Source organism: Fundulus heteroclitus, chromosome 10, assembly GCF_011125445.2.
Source record: "Fundulus heteroclitus isolate FHET01 chromosome 10, MU-UCD_Fhet_4.1, whole genome shotgun sequence".
Lineage (NCBI taxonomy): Eukaryota > Metazoa > Chordata > Actinopteri > Cyprinodontiformes > Fundulidae > Fundulus > Fundulus heteroclitus.
This window is the reverse complement of record NC_046370.1, coordinates 25162212-25184485: the sequence shown is the minus strand read 5'-3', so window position 1 is coordinate 25184485 and position 22274 is coordinate 25162212.

Genomic DNA, 22274 nt, shown 5'->3' with positions numbered 1-22274 from the left:
CAACTTGAGCGGCAGTTCTCGGCCCAGATGCACCTCACCATTGCCCCACTGCGGTCTCGCTACTCTCGGTCCTGGGGTTCACTTCTGCTTGGACTCGATCTGGATCTGCCGCACATCTTTCGCGTCGCAATGTTGCTGGACAACGCTTCTCTCAAGATGCCTCTTCAAGTTCCTTCCGATCACTGCTTTTCGGTCAGCTGCTGCCCAAGCGCTGGCCGGGCGCTGGCCGGGCGCCGGCAGCCCTCCACAGCCTGCTCTGTCAGTCTCTGCCCTCTCTGCTGCTTTTCTGACCGGGTGTGGCTGCCCCTTTTCTTCCTGCCTCATCACTCTGGATGAGATACACCTGCGTAATCAGTCAGTGGCCAGAGGAAAGGGGTAGGGTTTGGTGTATCCAAAAAGCATGCAAAGAAATATACATACAACCATGCAACCAAACAAAGCTGAAACAAAAAGACATGCACATAAAAAAATCCACCTTCCTACATATGCACGCGCAAAAGCAACAACAAAAAAACGCCTGTTACCGTCAAATAAACAGCATATAGAGTTAGTTTTTTTTTTTTTTTAATGTTGCCGAGGCAGTAGCGTGAATTTGGCGAGGCAGCCGCCTCACCAAGAGAGCGCTGTGGGAAACCCTGGCTTTAAGCATAATTTCGGTTTGTCTGATTATTTCGAATGTGTCCTAAAGATTATTTCGAGATAGTGAGCCTTCAGAACAAAGTCTAGCTTGTCTCGGAACAGTCCATCGCCTCTCTCTTTGGTACAATTCATTTTCAAAGCACTTTGCGTCTGCATCTCTCACAGCACGCAGCCAAATCAGCAATCTAAACAAAAGCTGTTGCCCCTTAAAATGGCGACCACATCCCCCATTGCATAGCAAAATCATGTGCAGCTCCATACATTTCTTTATGGAGCTTCCATAGTTCACTGGTGTCCATAATGATCTCCAAAATGTTTCTATAAAGTTTGGAGTATAAATTAGACCCAAATGTCTTGGCATACTGAAGCAACAACAGTTTCTCTCACAAGAACACACCCCGTATCATAGTCTTCCTTCCATCAAACTTTAAACCTGACACAATGCAGTTAGACAAGTGGTGTCCTCCTGGCAACTCCAAACTCCAGACTTGTCCATTGGATTATGTGGTTCGAATTCTAAGCAATAATAACTGACTTTCCAAGTTACTGACTAAGGAGACGGCGGTGATGAAGTTCCAGCACTTTTATTGAGAAACAGAGTAGAGGTCACATAGATGGAAAGTAATCGCACCCCACGGTCCCGCTGCAGTTTGCGTCTGCCCTGTCTGCCCCTCCTCGCTTTCGGCTCTCCCTAATACTCCATAGTGACCTTGGTATGAGACAAAACAAAGACAGTCTATCCTAGACAATCAACATCCCGCACAGTAGCTACGCAGCATTTGGCCTTGCAATCAGCAAACAGTGGATCTTTTACACAGCCATCATGTCTCCAAGCCTCCTATGTCCAAGTAGCGTGAAGCCATAGTGACTTTAGAATAATACTCCATTAACAGATTACCAGACAAAGAAGCATGAATCATTTGAACAGTGGCAGTGTGCTTCACACAATGGCAGATGCACGTGCAGCTGATTTTACATGGCCTGCCACTTTGTGATTTCCTGTTGTTCATTTCCACTTTGTTAAAATATCTCTAACAGTTAAATTGGGGATAATTAGGAAGAAGGAAATTTCACAATTGGACTTGCTGCATAGGTGGCATCCTATCATGGTATCATGCTGGATTTCCATTAGCTTTTGAGAGTGACCCATTCTTTAAAAAAACATTTGCAAAAGCAGTCTTCATGCTTAGGAGCTGAATTTTATACATCCATGACCGTGGAAGGGTCTAAAACAGCTGAACCTAATGATTTGGAGTGGTTATTAAACAGTTTTCTCTAAATAGAATGTAGCTGTGCCAATGATAATACAATATTTTAATAAGTGAGTACACTGTACAGTTAGGCACAAAAGCAATCATACTCCTGGCAGATTTAAAATGATTTTCATTAAACAAGAATGTTTATTTCTAAAATGAAATGAACTAGGCATCTCTCAAAAGATAATGAAACAATGGAAAATGAATATCAATTTATGAAAAAAAAGGTATTTTTGTTTAGATTTTAATAAATAATAATAATAAAAAGGGCATGTTGAAAGTTATTTATACCCTTCTCAATAATCAGTAGAGAATACACACCGTCTCATGATTGCTGAGCAATCATGAGAATCAGTTTTTCATGTTTCCACTTCTATTTTGACAATTTATTTTTGATGAGGCACTCCAAGTCATCAAGGTTACCAAATTCAGGTCTAGGCCTGGGTCATTCCAAAGAATTAATATTACTTCCAGTAGAAGGAAATGTGTTGGTCACATCAAAATATTACTTTAAACCCAAATTTGCCAGGGGTATGAATCATTTTAGGCTCAATTGTATATGACATTTTGATTTTGATAATACCAATAAAAGTTCAGCAAAACATCTGATACTGTCTCAGTCATCATTTGTTATTGTATTAAAATTTTTATGTGCATTTAGCATAGCCTCAAAAAGGTCAAAGACTGAGCCCGGTTGGTGTCATTAGACCATAACACACACACACACACACACACACATGCACGCCTATACATGCATGCGTGCGTGTGTGTGTGTGTGTGCGCACACACACACACAGGGCTGAACTACAGCACATTGACCCAAATGATGAGAACAGATCTTTAATTGAACGCTTTGGTGGTTGGAGGTCATTATAACCACTATAAAAAAAAAAGGAAACAAATGAAGCTATAAAGCTGGTATTTAGCATCAATCATTGCTGCTGTAGTGGTAAATTATTTCATTAGACAGGAGCTTAGAGAACCCCACAGTATGATTAATGCCATATCAGGCTAATGGCTGTACTTGTTCTATGTTTTGAATAAACCCGGTTCAACATACAGAAAGTAGTTGGTTTACTGGACTCTGTATGGACCTCATGTCACTTTGTGACTGCTGGTAGTAAATTAAATAACGATTAGTTGAAGCAATTTGTTAGCCTATCTGACACCTGACCAGCTCCTGGAATGGGTTGGAAGATGAATGGAGTGCCCCACAAGTGCAGAGTCAACAGGTGAAGATAAACTGGCTTTAATGATGCTATTTGCCTAATGTGTTCGCTGTTTTCATTCTTTCATTCTTTTTTTTGTTCCCTGTCTTCTGCCCCTAAAGAAAACAACCATAATCAAGTGCAAGTATCAAATTGATAACAGTGAAGTACATAAAGTCCATATATTAATTTTTGTACATAATCCAGGGCATGTTTTTATTTTAGGTTTAGTATGAAGAAAAGCATTGCATAGAGATTTTTTTTCACCGCTCAGAAAAATGAAACATTTCATTTATAATGCAGCATGAAATTATTTGGCTGGTTCCCACTTTTTTAGGGTCACTCTCACCAACAATGTGGGGATGTATTTTTTGGTGTGTTGCTCTTTTATTCCTTGAGTTTAGTATTATCGTTTTGTTTCACCAGGTCCCCTGACACTTGTCTGGACTTCATGTTGTTACCTTATAGATTAAACCGTTGTGTTCAATCATTATGTAAACTATTCCTGGTCTGTGAAAGTGTCTCCAATTTTAAATAAAGTAAGCACCAATACGGTAAGGCCTAATAAGAACTACACTTCATGTGTTGTTTATTTGTGCTTTTTATTAATTAATCTGAGCATTGCACTGTTTAACTTTACTATTCGTTTGTATTGGAGGATAATTGCTTCAAATAATCCCTCCAGATTGATGGGAAGCAACAATTGTTTCTTCAAGCAGCAGATGCTCAAAACCCCTGCTTTCATAGAGATGGTCACACTCTGATGATCAGTTAATAAAGTGAGTTGGATTACCTGCTCTAGGATGCTACTTTCTGTGGAGCAGGAAAATGCTACAACATGGCTGAATAACATTATTATTAATATATCTATGAGTGGATTGCCACAGTCAGAAGCAAAACTTGTTATGTCTATTTATCTCACTATCAGGGGTGGAAATTCCATTTCATCTATGATACCAAAGATACAGTTAAATGTACTGTTGTAACAAGTACAGATGGAACCTTATACTAAATAATCAAATTAATAGTTACATTAATTATTAACTATTTCAGTAGTGTCCCTTATCAGTCTCATATCCCATATATAAACGGGTTTTACCATCTGAATAAGAATTGGCAAACATCCGATCATGTAATTTACCCATAGTCCAACATTTTTTCAACATTTTGCTGTTTTTGCTCTCTTTGTTTCTCTATATGTTGTCACTTGCGTTGCTCCCTCCATTCTCTCCTCTTAGTCTCAGCTCTCTCAATGTTAATCGATTAACACTGCCCTACTGTTTCAAATTCTTTTAAAAAATTCAGAGTTTCTGAAAACTTATCGCTTAGAGTGGTAAATATTACAGCAATAAAAAGCTTAAATCTGTCAAAGAATTTAGCTAGTTTAACTTGTTTTGGTTTTCATGGTACTACACAGCAATCTGTCACAAGATTCAACCAAAGTAACAGTGAACAAAATTCACATGGCATTTGGATGGAAACATAGCTACTGTTTTTTTTTTTTTCACACTGTCAAAAAAACTGACGATTTAATTATTTATTTTAACATGTCCTGTCTGGCAGCGTAGCATATTTTATATTCACAAGTGGAGCTTTACTTATTTGGCCATAGTACTCTGCTTGATCTATATATGCAAAAAGCTTTATTAGATTTTATTCCGGGACTATTTCATGTTCAATGGTCAGAAAAAAGTGAAGGTAGGAAAGAGAAAAAAAGGGAAAAATATGAGGCAAAATGCTAAAAGGGATAACAGGTGACAAAAATAAAGGAGAGGAAAATTAAAGAACAGGATAACATCCTTTGAGTCTGCTTTTACACCTACAAAGAGAGGTATAAAAAGAACAGCAAGACAAATCCTTACAGGCACTAACATCTAACACCTTGATAATATCACTGAAAAAAACACAGTCTATATTTTATACATATCATATTTAATATGTGATGGATGAAGTGACAGCTAAAGCTAATAATAGGTGTTTTCTGTAATGAAGCACCTGAATCCAAGCATTTGTAGGTGTTTGTGAGAGTGCACTTGCGTATGTAAGGTTTATCTATAAGAAAAATGCTCACTAGTGGTTGTGAGGAGCCAAAGACTCACCCTCCAAAGCACCGAGGCAGACACTGAAAAGACCCCTCCCCCATCCCAGGGAAGAGCAGAGAGGAGCCCCAGGAAACATCCCAACAGGCACAGTGTCAAACCCCGAGGAGCTGTAGTGATGAGCCAGCGGACTACATCGGCATCCAGCTACACCTCAGCGCATGGACCGCGGAACGCATTTCAAATTGGTCGGGCCCATCAGTCCGGCGCAAATGCGCGAAAAACCCGGATGAAAGTGAACTACCCATTTATTTAACTTTTTTTTCTGACGTTCCAGCACACACGCCCCGTATTTATTTTCACTTACAATTATTATATTACAGCTAACACAATATTTACAGAATAAAAATACTTTAAAAAGAAAAGTCAAACTCACCCCTGCTCTAAATATTCCCGAAAAAATGTCTCCTCATTATGCTGGATGAAGTCCTATCCTCAAAGCATCCACTGTGGTCAAAAGATCCCTGTGTGTGTGGGCGCACATCAAGTTATTTAGTCTTTTCTGGGTCATTGTTGATCTCAGATAGGTCTTGATACGACGGAGGGACGAGAAACACCTCTCAGCACTTGCAGTGGACACAGCCTTAAAGCTAGCTAAGCAAACGAAGTAGCGGTCATTTTGTTTACATCACATGACACAATCAGCCAATAGGGTAGTTCACGCGTGACGTCAGCGCTACGTCCAGGTCCGGTGTTGTGCGCACACCACAAATAGGGGGTTTTCACTGACGTCACTGGCCAACTTCCGGTCCGCCATATTGGGTGGCACACTTCCTTATCTCTAGTTGTCGTACACGTATTATCGTATCGCGAATGGATAAGTACGCCAGCACGCTAGAGCGACCAGATAAGGACGTATATCTGAGGAAATGTTCCGTGATCGACCATATGGACCCCTATGCCCTCCACGGTGCCTTGTTTAGCCGTAATCCAGATGATTGGCCGAATGTAGAACACGGCGACATAGTGCATTACCTGGTGTTCGGTGAAAACCCTCTGCACACTCTTGAGGAAATGAGAGCTTACAAGGGTCTAGAGGCTCACAACCAGTTCACATCTGGTTGGGTACGAGATGTCGAAGTTATGTACATGAAGGAAATCGCCATCATACGTGGACGGGTGAGTTTTAATAAGATGGTAAAAATGTAAACAATCTGACGCAAATGCGTCGCATGCTTCTGCGGTGGCTGACGGCCGGCGGTGTGTGAAGGCGCTTGGCTGCAGGGCTGATCGACGCCGCTCGCTGCTTTAATTATTTAAGCAGAACAATGACCAGTGCAAAATTAAGTTGTATTTACCGTATTGGAGCCGGTAGGAGCTGCAGATCATAAAGCCAGCAAACAGTGGGAACACAGCAACTCGTTCAAAGGTAAGCTGCGCTCAGACGGGCTCTGGCACATGCTAACCGTTAGTGCTAACAACCACTCACGCATGTAATGTACTTTTAACTAGCTGCTATGTGTTTCAAAGGTTTAGAACACACTCTCATTGACATCGGGATACTGTTGAAAGTTATGTTCGGTCGACTTACACCCGCGATCCAAGCGAGCCGACGACTCTTTGTTATCACTAACAGTTGTTCTCCGTGGTTGCGCCTCCAGGCAGGAAAGCGGTGGAAAATTAATCCGTTTCTATGTTTTTCCCATGGCGATCATGTGTTGCGCTGTTACAGCCCACAACACAGCAACGGTTTACCATGGTTGAAATCAAGTTAAGGTGAAATTAATCAAATTAAAACACGGCTGAGAGAGGGAGTACAGTACGCGGTAGTCATAGGCAGTAGAGGCGGCGGAGGCAGTCAACATGGCAGCCGCGGAAAGTAATATGTCATGACGCCCAAGCCCTATTATTAATATATTCTTACATGTTTTAAATACTTAACAGTTAATTACCTGTGACAAAGTGAGCACCGCAGACTCTGGCGTATTCCAGCTTAACACCGTCCAAATCGGACCTGGATATCCGTGTCAGCCATAGGTGACGGCGTTGTTCAGAGAGCTGTTTTGTTTTTTCACACTGATTCACTATTACGGCTGGTAGGCGATAGAAAGAGCGTTGTTCTCCACCTCCATGGGCCGTGCAACCAACCATTAAACACGTTTTCCCCATTGTTCACTTCCAATACTGCCTAAGGCGTCATACAATGCAGGTCAACGGTGCGAAACGACTGACACCCAATATGGCGGACGCGCTGAGTAGTCACGTGAGCGTGACGTCACCTGAAAACCCCCTATTAATAAAACAGGGTCTTCTTATGCTATTTTTAACTCTTTCACTTCACTTCTGATAGATTTCTCGGTAAAAAAAACAAAAAAAAACCTCAAGTCAAGGTTGTAAAATTTACTTTAATCGGTAGCTGTTTCCAAATTTATAAAATACACACCACAAAGTAATAAAGCAGGCTCTTCCTACGCTGATTTTTAGAAGAAGTGGCGATTTAACCCAGCGGACTTGCTAGTCCTTCAATCAATAATGCAAATGTGCATCACGAGATTTTTTACTGTTTAGAAAATGTTTAAAGACCTTGTTTTATTAATTTGTGGTGTGTATTTTATAATTTTGGAAACAGCTACCGATTAAAGTAAATTTTAAAACCTTGACTTGAGTTTTTTTAATTTTTGGTTTTAACCGAGAAATCTATCAGAAGTGACGTGACAGTGTTCAGCCCAGCCTCCCTCGCTGCAATGCGCGCTCCCGACACAGGGGAAACAGATTTCCATGGGGGAACAGAATTGCGCACAACACAAACAGTACTGTTCTCGTCTCCTACATGACAAAACGGGTGATTTAGAGCATACTTTTAGTTAGTTTATTTTAGGAATCTAAGCAATGCCTATGACTTGTTGTGCTCCCGGTTGCACACAGAGGCATTCCAAATCGTTGGATGTACGTTTCTGTCGTTTACCGAAGGACGAGGAAAGAAGAAAGAAATGGATATTTTCAATGAAAAGAGCTCAGGCAGACACTCCCAATGGACTGGGGGAGCCATCATATTACGACAGAATTTGCAGTCTACACTTCATCTCCGGTAAATACAACTTAATTCTGCTCTAGTCATTGTTCTACTTAAATAGCGCCGGAGGGGAGGTGGCGATCGCTACATGGGCCGGAGAAGCGGCTGCTATAGCAGCAGCAGCCGCTTCTGCGGCTGTCTGGAGCAGTTTCTCTGTTTGCGTCCGCCATTGTGTTCGCCTTTTGCCTACCAGTCGCGCATGCGCGAAAAACCCGGATGAAAACAATAGCAGTGAACTACCCTATACATTTTTAGATGGGATGATTTATCGCTTTCTCATTGGAGAATGATGCTGCTGCCATAGACTATTGTGCATTTGAAAAAATAGCTATTGAATAATTTTATTTTATTTATATATATTATTTTACATGTTTGATCATCAAAAGTAGGTAGGGCCGCGGCCCTACCGGCCCTACCGGTTCCGCGGTCCTTGCCTCAGCGGATCCTGCAATGGGCCCAGAGACCTGAGGTCCAGGGGCACCCCGCCCCTGGTGGGGCCCCATCAGAGCCACGGGGCCCAGGCCCCGCGAAGCAGCCAGGGCCTGGGCCCTGGGGGCACACACCCGAGCCCCCAGGGCCAGACACCAAGGACAACCAATTCACCTGCGGATCAAGGAGCCAGCCAACGGAGGGGAAAAGGATAGGGAGGAGGGGGAGGGGGGTAGCTATCTATGTTTTTCGCCTCCCAACCCTTAACCTCCCTGTGATTTCCGTGTATGCTAACTACATGAAATGTGTTGTGCTGGTAACCCATATGTCTGTGAACAGATGCATCTTCACAGTTGAAATCATATTTTCACAGCTTTTCATTTTTAAAGTCACTCCAACCAGTTAGTTTGGCTTTCCCTGGGATGATACACACCTACTCCCACTGAATACACGGTAATATTTTCAGCCTTTGAAGTTTACTATACTCTACCATCACCATGCTATACTATACTTGGAAACAGAGGTGGTAAATCCAGGTTCAGAAAGTAAAAAGCCAGTCTAGAAATTGGTTCCAATCATTTGCATTTCCAGTTCCACAGCATGGACAGGGACTAAAATCACCAGGTTAAATTAACAGGATGAAGGAAAGCCAGGCAGGGTTTTTACTTTCCTGAAGCCGGATCGACCACCTCTGCTTGGAAATTTCAAGACATTTCATTTTAAAGCTAAATTCTCCTTTATAGTGCCTCATTTTTCAATTCTCTACACTGTCAACAAATAAACTAAACAGAATGTCACTATGACAAAAGAAGATACACACACCTATTTCCCATTGTTTGCACAAGTGACAGCACTGTATCTTTCTACAAAAGCAGCCAACTCTTAGCATTTTTCATCAGTGTCTAATGATGCTGTCTGGAGAGAAGCTTTTTTTTCTCTTTCAAGTTTTTATTGCTGTAACAAGACATTAGCATTAATGTTTTCTGATAATGGTGCAGAAGTCAAATGTCAATGGTGGAGCCCAGCTCGGTCTAATGACTGCGACATGGGATCGTTTTAATGAATGCAAACCAATTAACTCTGACCTCCTGATCTTTGGTAGCTCCCAGGTGAGCCTGCAGAAATGAGGAAGATGATAAATGGAAGCCAGAAGATTCATTTCAAAATTACAAAGCTGTCACAAAATGAGAGTTTGATCTAAAACATGATACAATAAATCCAAGCTACACTGAGGATCAGTGTATGGAAAAATTAACTATACAAATAAACTAGATACAGTAAATAACTATATTTAATTTGGTAAATATGATGACTAGATTGGATCCTTATTTAACTGTGGACAAAGAATGTTAACATTTTCTGACAATCATTAGATTTAATCAATATGTTCAAGAAATTTAAGAAGTTTCCAGTATAGAACTGACTGGAGATTTAATTGGCAGTATCAAATTTATAAAATAATTTTTACAGCAGTAAAACTCCTTGGAAATGGTCAGTGTTTTTTTCTAGGCACCTTTAAATAAGATTGCGTCAATATTTATTAATCAAAAGTGTTTAAATCACTTTGAAGCTGTTTTGATACATAGACAATTCATTATACAAGTTGTACTTGAATGCACCATAGAAGAACACATGGTGGGTAAACTCCTCTGAGCACAGAACCAATGTTTAGTCCGATGTCTGCTGCTATAAAGACTCCCATGGTGTTTAGGTCTGGTCGAATGCTACAGGCAGCTGGATTTTGGAGGTTAGCCTTTGTTAGTTTACCATCTGACCGTTTGGTTTTACTTTGCCTGAGATAAAGTTGCCACACCTTTCTGGTGAAATATCCTGCAAAGCTGACAAAAAGAAGTCTTCAGCCATTGGATCATCTCTCTTCTAACATTTTACTGTCAGGTAAAATACTCTGGTGGTGACAGAAGTGAAACCCAACTCAATTAAAACTTAACTAAATTTAAATTGAACTAAATTTAAATTAAAGCTATCATTTTCTGGAGACACTGACCAAACAAAACATTAACAAAATTACTTTGGTAAATTACAAGTCTTTTCATGATGGAGAGAAAGTTGTTACATTTCACAATATCAGAACCTACAATTGAGGAGCTGTCTGGCTTTTAACTGTCCATCCAATCCTGTGTAGCCGAGAGTTAAATCAACTGTGGCAATTTCCTAGTGAATCATATATTTACTTTTGTTATTGGGAATTACAAAATGCTACAGTGCATGTTATAACCCATATTGAAAACCTAAAAGACTTGTGGTGGAAAATAAAGATATTTAGCCTGACTCCTAGTTATAGTGGCAGTTTCTTAGAAATAATGATATTGTTTGGTACCAACCACACACATATTGGGAAATTGAAACTGACTGCTGCCTACGTTGTTAATAGCAAGTAACATCATTATTTTGGGGAATTCAGAAATGTAAAGATTGTCATTATACTTTCCCTGAAACTACAAAGAATTTGCGTGCCAAAAAAGGTTCTAAGATACCCTACTTGTAGTTGGTGTGTTTTAAAAGAGGAAATCCTAAAAATATAACATTATCAATACTGCAACTGATAATAATAATAATAATATTAAGAAGAAGAAGAAGAAGAAGTCGGGCCAACTCCATTTCTTTAACCAACACCTTTTCTTTTTGCTAGGTTTTTTTCTCCATTGAAATCAGTCTACAAACTATTACCAGTGTTCTTCCTTGTCGTCTATGGTTATTTACTCTGAACTCACATTTAATCTTGAGGATTTGCAAGATTTCCCATCTGATATCTGAATTATCCCGAGTGAAATCTGTTTGTGTGTGGTGTGTTGTGCTTGCTGTCTGACCAGACATCACACGTTATACAAGCAAACCTGTTTTATCTATAATTTCCCCACCACCAGCATCAAAATAAATAAATTAATAATAATAATAATAATAATAATAATAATAATAATAATAATAATAATAATAATAATAATAACTATTATTATTATTATTATTATTATTATTATTATTATTATTATTATTATTATTATTATTGTTAAACACTGTAAAAAGCATTTTAGGAAGCTGATGGTCACGGAGAGCTGCATGGGTGTGAGTGTAAGCGCAAATGCGCTCCGGGGGTTGGACAGCAGCATTTCAGCACCTGAGAGCGAGGTGTAGCCAGCCTCCCTTGCAGGTTATAGCAGAATGCAATGCTCTGAGTCTCAAGCACTATATTGGGCAGTCATCATCATTGGCAAGGAAATATTTGATCCCTGAAACCGCGTTTCCTTTAAATTCTCCTCTGCAAGGTTTTCCAACCGTGCCAATGCATCCACCATGCAGAATTACGCACGAGTGTATTTGCTGCACACCTTGTCACAATAATCTGTTAGTCTGTGGAACACGGCAGCTTGATGATCATCGGTAGATGTGATGGTTGAAAACCCTGATAAAAAGCTGTATGGGCTTTTATTTAAGATTTAAGATAGCTTATGGGCTTTGATTTTTATTGAAAGGTCCGTTTCCATAGCCATGTGTCACCAGCACCAGCATGAATAACACAACAGTTGTGAATGCTTTTGATGAAGTCAGTCTATGATTAAAGTCTATTATGGAGTGAAATTGAAATTTCAAAGGAATCATGCTGCAGGTGGACTGCGATTCACCACTGTTCCATCTGCGTGGCCAATTTCTCCATCTCCATTTTTTTATAGATCCCAAATTTTGGGAGGAAAGTGCACATTTCAGGCCCCATTTTGTATGTACACAAGCTATATAAATTAGACCCCAGATTAGTAATGTAAATTTTTAGCAAGTAAAATAGCCAAAAAGGGCCCACACTACAAGTCTTTACCCCTTCTGTAATGTGACACTGGCTCCGTGTCTGCTTACATATCTTGGTAAATTAAAAAATATAAAACCTGCTTTTTCGACATTTAGCTAATCACACTAATCAAATATATTAGGACACAGGGAAGAACTATTCCTATGGAATTGCACCTGATCAACAACTCAAACTGTGTGTTCATTTACTAACTGGGATAAATGATGAAAATGCTGACAGTACAGTGACTTGAAATAAACACTCCACCGTCATTGTCTCTCTATCTTCATGTGCTCTAAAGGCCCATCACTGTCCACCCACAGCTTCAGATTCCCCTTGTTACTCCGTGCTGCCAGGATACCTGCAAAACAATCTGGTGAAGCTGACCAAGTGGGACACGGTTGCTTGTTTGGCCAGCAGATTCTCTTTCTTCTCCTTGGGCCGTGGGAGGCCTCTGTTTTTCTGTGTAATTTAGTGTAGGAGGCTTCTTTTTTCTCCATTGACGCTGACCATCAAATGAGCTTAAGAAGCCGGGTGCTGACAAAACCTGACAATAGAAAGGAGTATTACCATAAATCAATAGTGAATTTTGATTGGATTTGTCTTTTAGTGCAAACAAATTGCTCTTATTGATAAAGGGATTGTTAGGAAAGTTTAATGGTTATGAGGAAGAGCTTACAGTAATTATAAAATTAAATAAGAATATAATAATAATAATAATAATAATAATAACAATAATAATAATAATAATTATAATAATAATTATTATTATTATTATTATTATTATTATTATTATTATCAGTTGCAGTATTAATAATGTTATATTTTTAAGATTTCCTCTTTTAAAACACACCAACTCCAAATAGGGTATCTTAGAACTTTTTGTGGCTCGCTACTTCTTTGTAGTTTCAGGGAAAGTATAATGACATTCTTTACATTTCAGAATTCCCCAAAATAATGATGTTACTTGCTATTAACAACGTAGGCAGTAGTCAGTTTCAATTTCCTAATATGTGTGTGGTTGGTACCAAACAATATCATTATTTCTAAGAAACACTATAACTAGGAGTCAGGCTCAATGTCTTTGTTTTCCACCACAAGTCTTTTAGGTTTTCAATATGGGTTATAACATGCACTGTAGCCATTCTTTCAATCAATTTGTAAAGTTTTTGTCCTAGTAACATTTTAGAGCATTTTGTAATTCCCAATAACAAAAGTAAATATATGATTCACTAGGAAATTGCCACAGTTGATTTAACTCTCAGTGGGGCTACACAGGATCGGGTGGACAGTTAAAAGTTAGACAGCTCCTCAATTGTAGGTTCTGATATCAATTAGTAATTTTGTTAATGTTTTGTTTGGTCAATGTGTCCAGAAAATGATAGCTTTAATTTTAATTTAGTTACATTTTTATTTAGTTCAGTTTTAATTGAGTTGGGTTTCACTTCTGTCACCACCAGAGTATTTTACCTGACAGTAAAATGTTAGAAGAGAGATGATCCAATGGCTGAAGACTTCTTTTTGTCAGCTTTGCTGACTGGTAGGCAAATTATATAATTTTTTTATTTATTTTCTTCATCGCCAACTTATGAACATACCAACCTGGTCAAAGCACAGAAAGATCATACTGAGAAGTTGACAGTTAATAAGCAATACATTTATATTTCTGTTATTATAAAGTATGAGCTTAACATTTCCTTTCTTGTTTGGGATGTGTTCATGCAAAATCTGTTTCTGCAAATATCAGGAAGAAATAATGAACGAAGAGTTTGCTAAGTCTATAATAGCAAGTTACAGTTTAAATCATATACAGTCTTCACATGTGCAATATAAAAGACACATAACCTTTATTAGCTAATGTCTAACATTAAAGCAACTTCCTGTTTGCAGCTATGATTAATTTAGTCATTTCTATTTGTTAAATGTCAGAATAATTAGATATATTTTAGAGATTTTTTAAATGACTTTTTCAGAAGATTACATCCATTTCATTATTATTTAGTAGAATTTTCTTCAAACTGTAAGACTTGGGTCAAATATCTTTGGTTTCGTTCCCCAAGCTGCTCACAGTGGTTGGCTGGATTTTTGGTCCAATTTTTTCTGACAGAACCGGTGTGACTGTGCCAGGTTTTTAGGCTGCCATGCTTACACACACCTTTTCAGGTTCACTAGGATTGGGGATTTGTCATGGCCGTTCCAAAACACTGACTTTGTTGTCTTTAAATGATTACTTTTAGATTTTTTTACATTAGGTTGGATCCAGATTGATCCAGACAGCAGGCTCAACCAAGGTAACCACACAGGATGTTGATTAGCCAAAGAAAACAGCAACAAATCTAATGACTGCCCATGTTCGCTAACATAGCATTGTTGTCCCATTTGAGTTTCAATTGTATTAAATAGCTAAAGTCAATTAAAACACAAATAATCCAAACCAATTCTTCAAGTCACTATATTACAATTTGGTGCTGAGCTGATGGTCATTGTTCATTTAGAAGACCAATTTGTGTCCATTTTTTTTTACTTTTTGGCTGATCTCTTGAGATCTTACTTCAATATTTTCATATAAGATTTTTTTCTCATTATGTAATCTATTCTTTGGAGTTTGCCAGTCACTACAAAAGTAAAAAAAAAAAAAAAAAAAAAACCTTACAACAGAATACTGCCGCCCATGAACTTCACAGTTAGGATAGTGCTCTCAGACTTGCAAGCATCTCCCATTTTCCTCCAAATACAACAATAGTCATTCTGGGCAGACACTTCAGGTTTAGTTTCATCAGACTACATGACATATCTGAAACAATTAAGATCTTTGTCCCAGAGTCCCCATTTGTAAACAGTTGTTTTTTCATGTTGCTTCTGGAGAAATGACTTCCTCCTTTCTGAGTGGCCATTCAGTCAATGTTGGTACAGGGGGTGGTGTCTAAAGCATTGTTCTAGTGTCTTGGAGGTTCAGGGTTCAACTCCCACAGACTGCCCTCTGGGTCCCTAACAAGACCCTTAGCCCCGAATGCTCCCCTGGCACTGCACAGTGGGAGCCCACCGCTCCCTTATGAATGGGTTGAATGCAGAGAACAAATTTAATTGGAATATATGTTGCAATGACAATAAAGGTTGTTATTATTATTACAGGACTTGTTTCACTGTAGATAATAACTCTCTCCCCAAGTCATTGCCCTGCTTTAGACAGCAATGCTGCAACAAATCCAGACACTCAGCACCTCCTGTCAAAGCAGAGGCTCGTCTGAACATCCATGGCTGAGAATGAATCTGTGAGCTACTGCTGGAGGTTTAAAACTCTGCTAAAATGGAAAGAAAGTGCAGAGTCTTTCTGTAGCCAACAGGGCAAATGCAAAAGTGTTTTGTTAGTCGGTACTTTGACCTATGAGGCAGATGGACAGCAAAAGCCAAGATGCAGGAGGATGCCAAATGCTAGCTAAGCTAATGCTAATGACCAGGTCTGATGTTTGAGAGCAACAAGTTCAGTAAAACTCAAGTATCTGATTCTGCAGGAGTCAAGTATGAACCCTCCCTGATGATACAAGTTAACGTTTTCATTTTAAATTTTGGCAACTTACTGAAAGCCCCCTTGATGTTCATCTTGAGTGTTTCCCAGTTGTAGAGTCTGCACCACTCTGTTCTACTGTGGGAGCAAATTAATGCAGAAAAATATCCCACAGCAAACATCTCCATCAGCCCCTCAGTGGAAAGATTCCTGTATATCAGCAACACTGCGAAAACAGGATCATGTGACTGAATCCAAGGTACGTACATATTTCCTTTAAGGATAAAATCATAGTGATTTCTTGTTAATTGCTTTGCAGCAGGAAGCAAAACTTTGAAAACATATATTTTTCCTAAATGGGTGCTTTATTTCTGCTCAGTGGTTCTGCCCTGATTGATGCAAATCGCATTTTTTCATATTGTGATCATTTATTTATTTTTTATTTTTTTTCACTAGAAACAACGCTGTGCCTTCAGGTTGTATCAATTGTGGTAATTTCCCTCAAGGGATTATTAAAGTATTTCTAATTCTGATTCTGATTCTGATCAAAAGTGGTGTCAGGAAATTGGATTGAAGGATGAACCAGACTTGTGGGGTCCACAATTTTCCCCCTGATATCTTGGCTGATTTTTCATGTCATACCAAGTGATATATTCCATAAAAAGTTATCTTTCTATATTCTGGCATTTAGCAAATATAAATTATTTAGGCTATACTAACTGAACGAAAACAGGAAAAGTTCAGTTTGATTTAATGTAAGTAAGAAAAAAGGTTGTGTCTTTATATGGTTTCAACTAGATACAGGACTGAATACAGTCCTGTATCTAGTTTCATTCAATATTAATTAAGTCAAGTTAAATTAATTTTCAACAGTTATTTCTGATTATTAGGGGTTTAATTCCCAGTGCTCCCTATTAAAATAAAGGCTGAATTTGTTTTGCTACATGAAGTTTTCCTAAGTTCCATAATTTCATTATTCACAGGGGCTGAAGCAAGAAGATGAAACAGAAATGTAGACGTGTGAAAGAAAATAAAGTTTGCTCAGATTTGGGGTTTAATCTCCAAGTGAGTTTTGCTGTGTAGCAGAAAAACACAGAGGAATTATGGACGTGATCACAGCAGCAAGATTACGGTTGCGCTTGAGGGGACTGGACTGGCTGCTGCTTTTCTCTAGTTAAATCCAGAGCTGATGCTGAAATCAGAGTGCTGATGGAGTGGCCAGCGTGACGTGGGCGTGCACAGCTTTCGGCCATCAAACCCCAAATGCCTCACCACTGAAAACTCCATCTCCTTTGTTTCTTCACCTCCCCCTCCCAATTGCTGGGTTTCACTCATTTCTTTCTTATTTTGTGTTCCTGATATTCCTGGAAGAATACGAGGAAGAGCTACGGCCCTCTCATTTCTTTACTTCTTTTACATTCATCTTTCTTTTCTTTTCTTTTTGTCATCACACATCCCTTTTTCAACAATTCCTCAACACATTTTTTGTCATTATTTAATTTCTCTCCATCTCCCTTTTCTGGAAATTGCCTCTTTGAATTACATACTTCCTCTACTTCACCCACTGTGTATCTGTCTTTCCTCTTTTTCCCCACTAGGGCTCATTTTCCTCTTCTCCTTTTTCATCTGGCATGGCTTTCATTGAGCTCTCACTTCTTTGCCACAGTGTCCAAACATTTTTGTGTCTGTGGGCGAGACAAAAGAAAAACAGGCTGCATTATCTGAGGATGTCCCCACAGCTAAACTGTTTCCTCATCTGAGTTTGTGGAGGCGGACGAGGAACATTCCTGAAAATGTGAAACATTCAGATGAAGCGTTTTAATGCCGGGTCTTTTCAAATGCCTTCTGTGTTCGGAAGAACACTCAGAAGCTTTTGTGGTGGCTAAGCCATTGTCACTGGACTCCCTCGTACAATCAGCATCTTATGTTTATGCTGAGCAGCCTCTCTGTGCTGAAACTGTTATCAATGACCCACTGTTTACAGGGTCCATCATATGATGCTTACTGTTGATCGCTCACATGCAGTATGTTTTTGCTTTAAACATTAACAAAACTATTGAGCGTTAATTGAAAGCCAGACAAACGGTCAGTGGCGCAGTAACTCATCCCTTTTTAACCCCTCACAGGAAATATTTTAACAGCAGGAAGATAGTCGTTCTGGTGGTACAAATGTGAATTAATAAATGAATTACATTTATTGTACAATCATACCTTCTGTAATTTTTAAAGGGTAAATCATTTCCCAATTGCAAACATTTGAAACTATGTTGTGAATTTAAGATATTTTCACAAACACTAATAAAAATAATAAAAGCTATAGCAGTGCACAAACGTTATCACAGGACAGATTTATCTGATTTGTCAAGATATAAGTGCAAAGACAATTGCATTTCATAGAGATACTGTTTTCTTCTTTTATTGAGCTCTGGTTTACCTGCCTGGATGTCACAAATGGTTGTCTTCCATCCGTGCTTATAAAACTTACTAACTGTGATACTACCAACAATGCAGGTCTCTGGGAAAACAGTCTGTGATGTTTACTTAGTCTTCTCTGCTCTGTAATGTAAGAAGCTCTGTTCTTCTCCGCCTGATCAGGTAAGTTATAGCAGCTGATCCATGCAGCACACGGGCCTGACAGTGCTGGCTTGCTCTGGATGTTCTTACATGAAATTAGTCCGACATGCAGAGTTCAGCGTGAAGTCCCTGAAGATTTATCTGCAGGGATCTACGCTGCAAGGTATCCATGCTAAAGGAAAAGCAAGACCAAAATCTTTCAGACACAAGCAAATTGAATTTGAATAAAGATATTGTTGTTTGTTGCTGTTTTCTGCTGTTCATCTCTCAGGCAGGAGACAACATATCAGCTGTTCAAGTATGAACATGTTAACAGTTCTTTTATAATTTGAAGCAATGATCCAAACATGTTCAGGAAATCTTGTAGATTGAGACCTTAGGTATCAGTTAAGTTTTCACTGTAATCATATAGGTTGATTCACCAGATAAAGGGATCCCAGGCAACTTTTGCTTTGTTCCATTTGTAACTGGAAGTTGGAATTTCTGACTTCCCAGTTCGACCCCTAACACCCAAATTGGGAAGTCAGAGGTTCTTCACTAGTCCTTAAAACCCCATGTACCTACCGCACATGTAAAAGGCTGTACTAGCTGCAGCCAGTAATAGTTTGTGCATCAGGTGCATTGTCTTTAAATTGCTCACTTGGTACTGTACATCAGGGGTTGTACAGTAAACTCTGAATTTTATTTTGTTTTCCTTTAACCTTTATTTAAACAGGTGAGATGGTTGAGAACTGGTTTTCATTTTCACAGATGAGCTGTTCCAACTTAAATACTTAGATAAACATAACATTACTAAAAAACTCCTCAAATGTTAATACATCCAATCATCATCTTCTACCAACAAATCTGTTATGATGCTTAATGATGGACCTTTTTTAATTTACAACTAAATGAGGAAGCCCCCAGTTTCCTGATGAGCTGAAAATATTGTTATTGGGCTGGGGTAAAGGCATCCCTGTAGGGCAGGGGCGTCCAAACCTTTCATCACCTGGGACAAAATTCAAGTAGGCCAAAAAAATACAATAAAAAAACTGAAACTACCCAGAAATTGTATCGTGAATTTTTTATTTTACTTACTACCCAAACATATTATTTTATTTTATTTAAAATAAAAAAAATTTATTTTTTTATTTAATAAAATTAGTCTTTCCTACTTTGTGTAGGAAAGGAATGTGTAACTCACTGTAGACCCGAAACTCCCTTATTAAAAGATGTTAATCCTGTTTGTGGATTCTTTTATGCTTGACTGAAATACAAAAACAAAAAACTGTTGTCTATTCTCAGCAACATTGAGTCTGTCTTTGAAAACACTTGATGTATTAAGGCAATTTTAAGAAATTAATATAAAAGCTGATTTTGGTGCCCCAAAATCTGTATTTGAGTAAAAGGCATTAGATAGATGTGATCCTAGTGACTATGAAATTAAATAAAATGTGAAAAGTGTGGTTATTTGAAAAAATAAAATAAAAAACATATTTCCTGCCACTCGGCACCCTACAAGAGTGCAAAAGGTAGCTATTCCTTACCATAATGGATAAGGAACAATCCACAAATTATTTAAAAAAATAAAACTGTGTGCTTTATTAAACATAGATAACATAGCATAGTAAACTTCTACTTATCTGATATTAAACAGTAAAGATGTATTTATTTCTTCAAAATGCAGAGACAGTTTATTAGTGTTGCTTTGATAGCTACAGCTGATGCTGAAGGCATGACCTCAGTTGGCACCTTACCGCCGTCACAGAGCTGCCGTCAAAGTTATTTGTGGAGATGTCAGCCATGCCTTTTTTTCAAAAACAGATCACTGGGTTTGTTTTATGTAGATGTTTTTACAATCATTTTTGTTCAGACAAAAAGAGTCGACTTTTGGTTTTGACACTTGATTCCACATCATTCATTTATCTACTTTTAGATCACTTTTCATCCTACAGAAATTTCAGTAAAAAGAGAAATGAAATCCAGATTCAGAACAAAGCAGAGGAAAAACTTTTATGAACTTTAAAACAGGATCACTTTCTAATGTTGAAACCAAATGTCCAGTACAAAGGAAAGGCTTTGTGTGAAGAACGTTTCTTATCTTCTGGTTATGTGAGCCAGATGATGGAAGGTAGGTGTGACATTTGTGTCTGTGTGCTTTAACACGCTATCAGAGATGTTCTTGTAGGTGTCCTTCTCCAACACCTGGTGATGGACACAATAATTATGAACTGTAAAAGGTAGGATGGCTTACTTTTCACACTACAACAGGTGTATGTCAGTGTGTGCCATCATCTTATTGTTCCTTATGCACAATATAGATCTTTGTTCAGTGTAAGTCTAGTCTTGTGGGTTCCTCCTTAATATTTGCATTCACTAACTGGAGGAATTTTTAAATGGGCCTTCCAACTCTGACACCAGCTTATCAGCCTAACCTGTTATGTGCTCTGTCAACCAGTCTGCCACATTAATGTGGGTTTGGTCTCATGCGTCTGTCACACTCCTGCCATTTGTTCACACAGTCGTTACACACTGAAAAGGATTTCCTCCTTATTTAGTGTGTGTATATACATATATATATATATATATATATATATATATATATATATATATATATATATATATATATATATATATATATATATGTGTGTGTGTGTGTGTGTGTGTGTGTGTCTGAGTGAGAGAGAGAGAGAGAGAGAGAGAGAGAGAGAGACTATTAATGCCTTTATGTACAGAATATCATGAACAAGCTCCATATTTCTCTCTCATTAGAAAGTGAAACTCATATATAAAATTAATTTCACACAGAGTGAAATTGTTGTGTCCACAGCGGCAGTGTGTGAGGCATGCGTGTTTCCCTTCCTCAGACAGGGTGTGACAGGTGCTGCAGGCTGACAGGTGCAACTCGTCAAGAGCCAATCAAGATCTGGATAAAGGGGAGCAGTTCCTGACAACAAACGCCAGTTGGTTAACTCACTTAGAGTTGTTAACAGGCCTCCTTGTACTCACCTAGAAGAATCTAGATTCCTCTGTAACTTACCACTCCTTGTCTCTTCTCTTAGATTCCAAGCCTTGGCTCTTCTGGATCCCCCACCTGCTGTTGTCTTCTGGTTCCAGTCCTCGCTTCCAGGTCGTTGTCCTCCTCCGTAATTTCCTGTGACCACAATCCCTGTGCAAGCCTTGCCATCGCCAGCCTGTCCACCCTCCAACATTCAGAGGCAAGGAAGAACATTGCCAACTACACAGCTGCCGCCAACCTCTGCTTCGAGACACACTTTCCTCCTCCTCAGACTACCGGATCCTCTCTTTGAAACCAGACCAGTGTCGTGCCCAGAGTTTCAGCCGGACCGCTGTCCCCTGCCACACTTAACAAATCAGTTGAACTTTCTCCTGTGTCTGTGACTGTCGCTGCTTATGAGTCTCTGCTAACCATGACAGAAATATTTCAAGCCTTTATTTCTTGCCATTTTAGTGATTATAGCTTACAGATAATAAAAACCCAAAATTCAATGTCTCAATAAATTTGATTATTGGGAAAACCTAAATATTGGAAATACATGGCATCCCACACTAATCAGCTAATTGACTCAATATAATTGCAAACGTTTCCTGAGCCTCTAACTGTTCTCTCAGTCTGGGTCAGTAGGCTACAAATTATTTGAAAAATTATAATTAAATTGAACAGAGGATCAATTTACATGATATATTAAGCAAACAAGCAGCTATCAGGACTCCCTGCAGTTTGCTTATTGCTGTGGAGTTGGAGTTCATGCTGT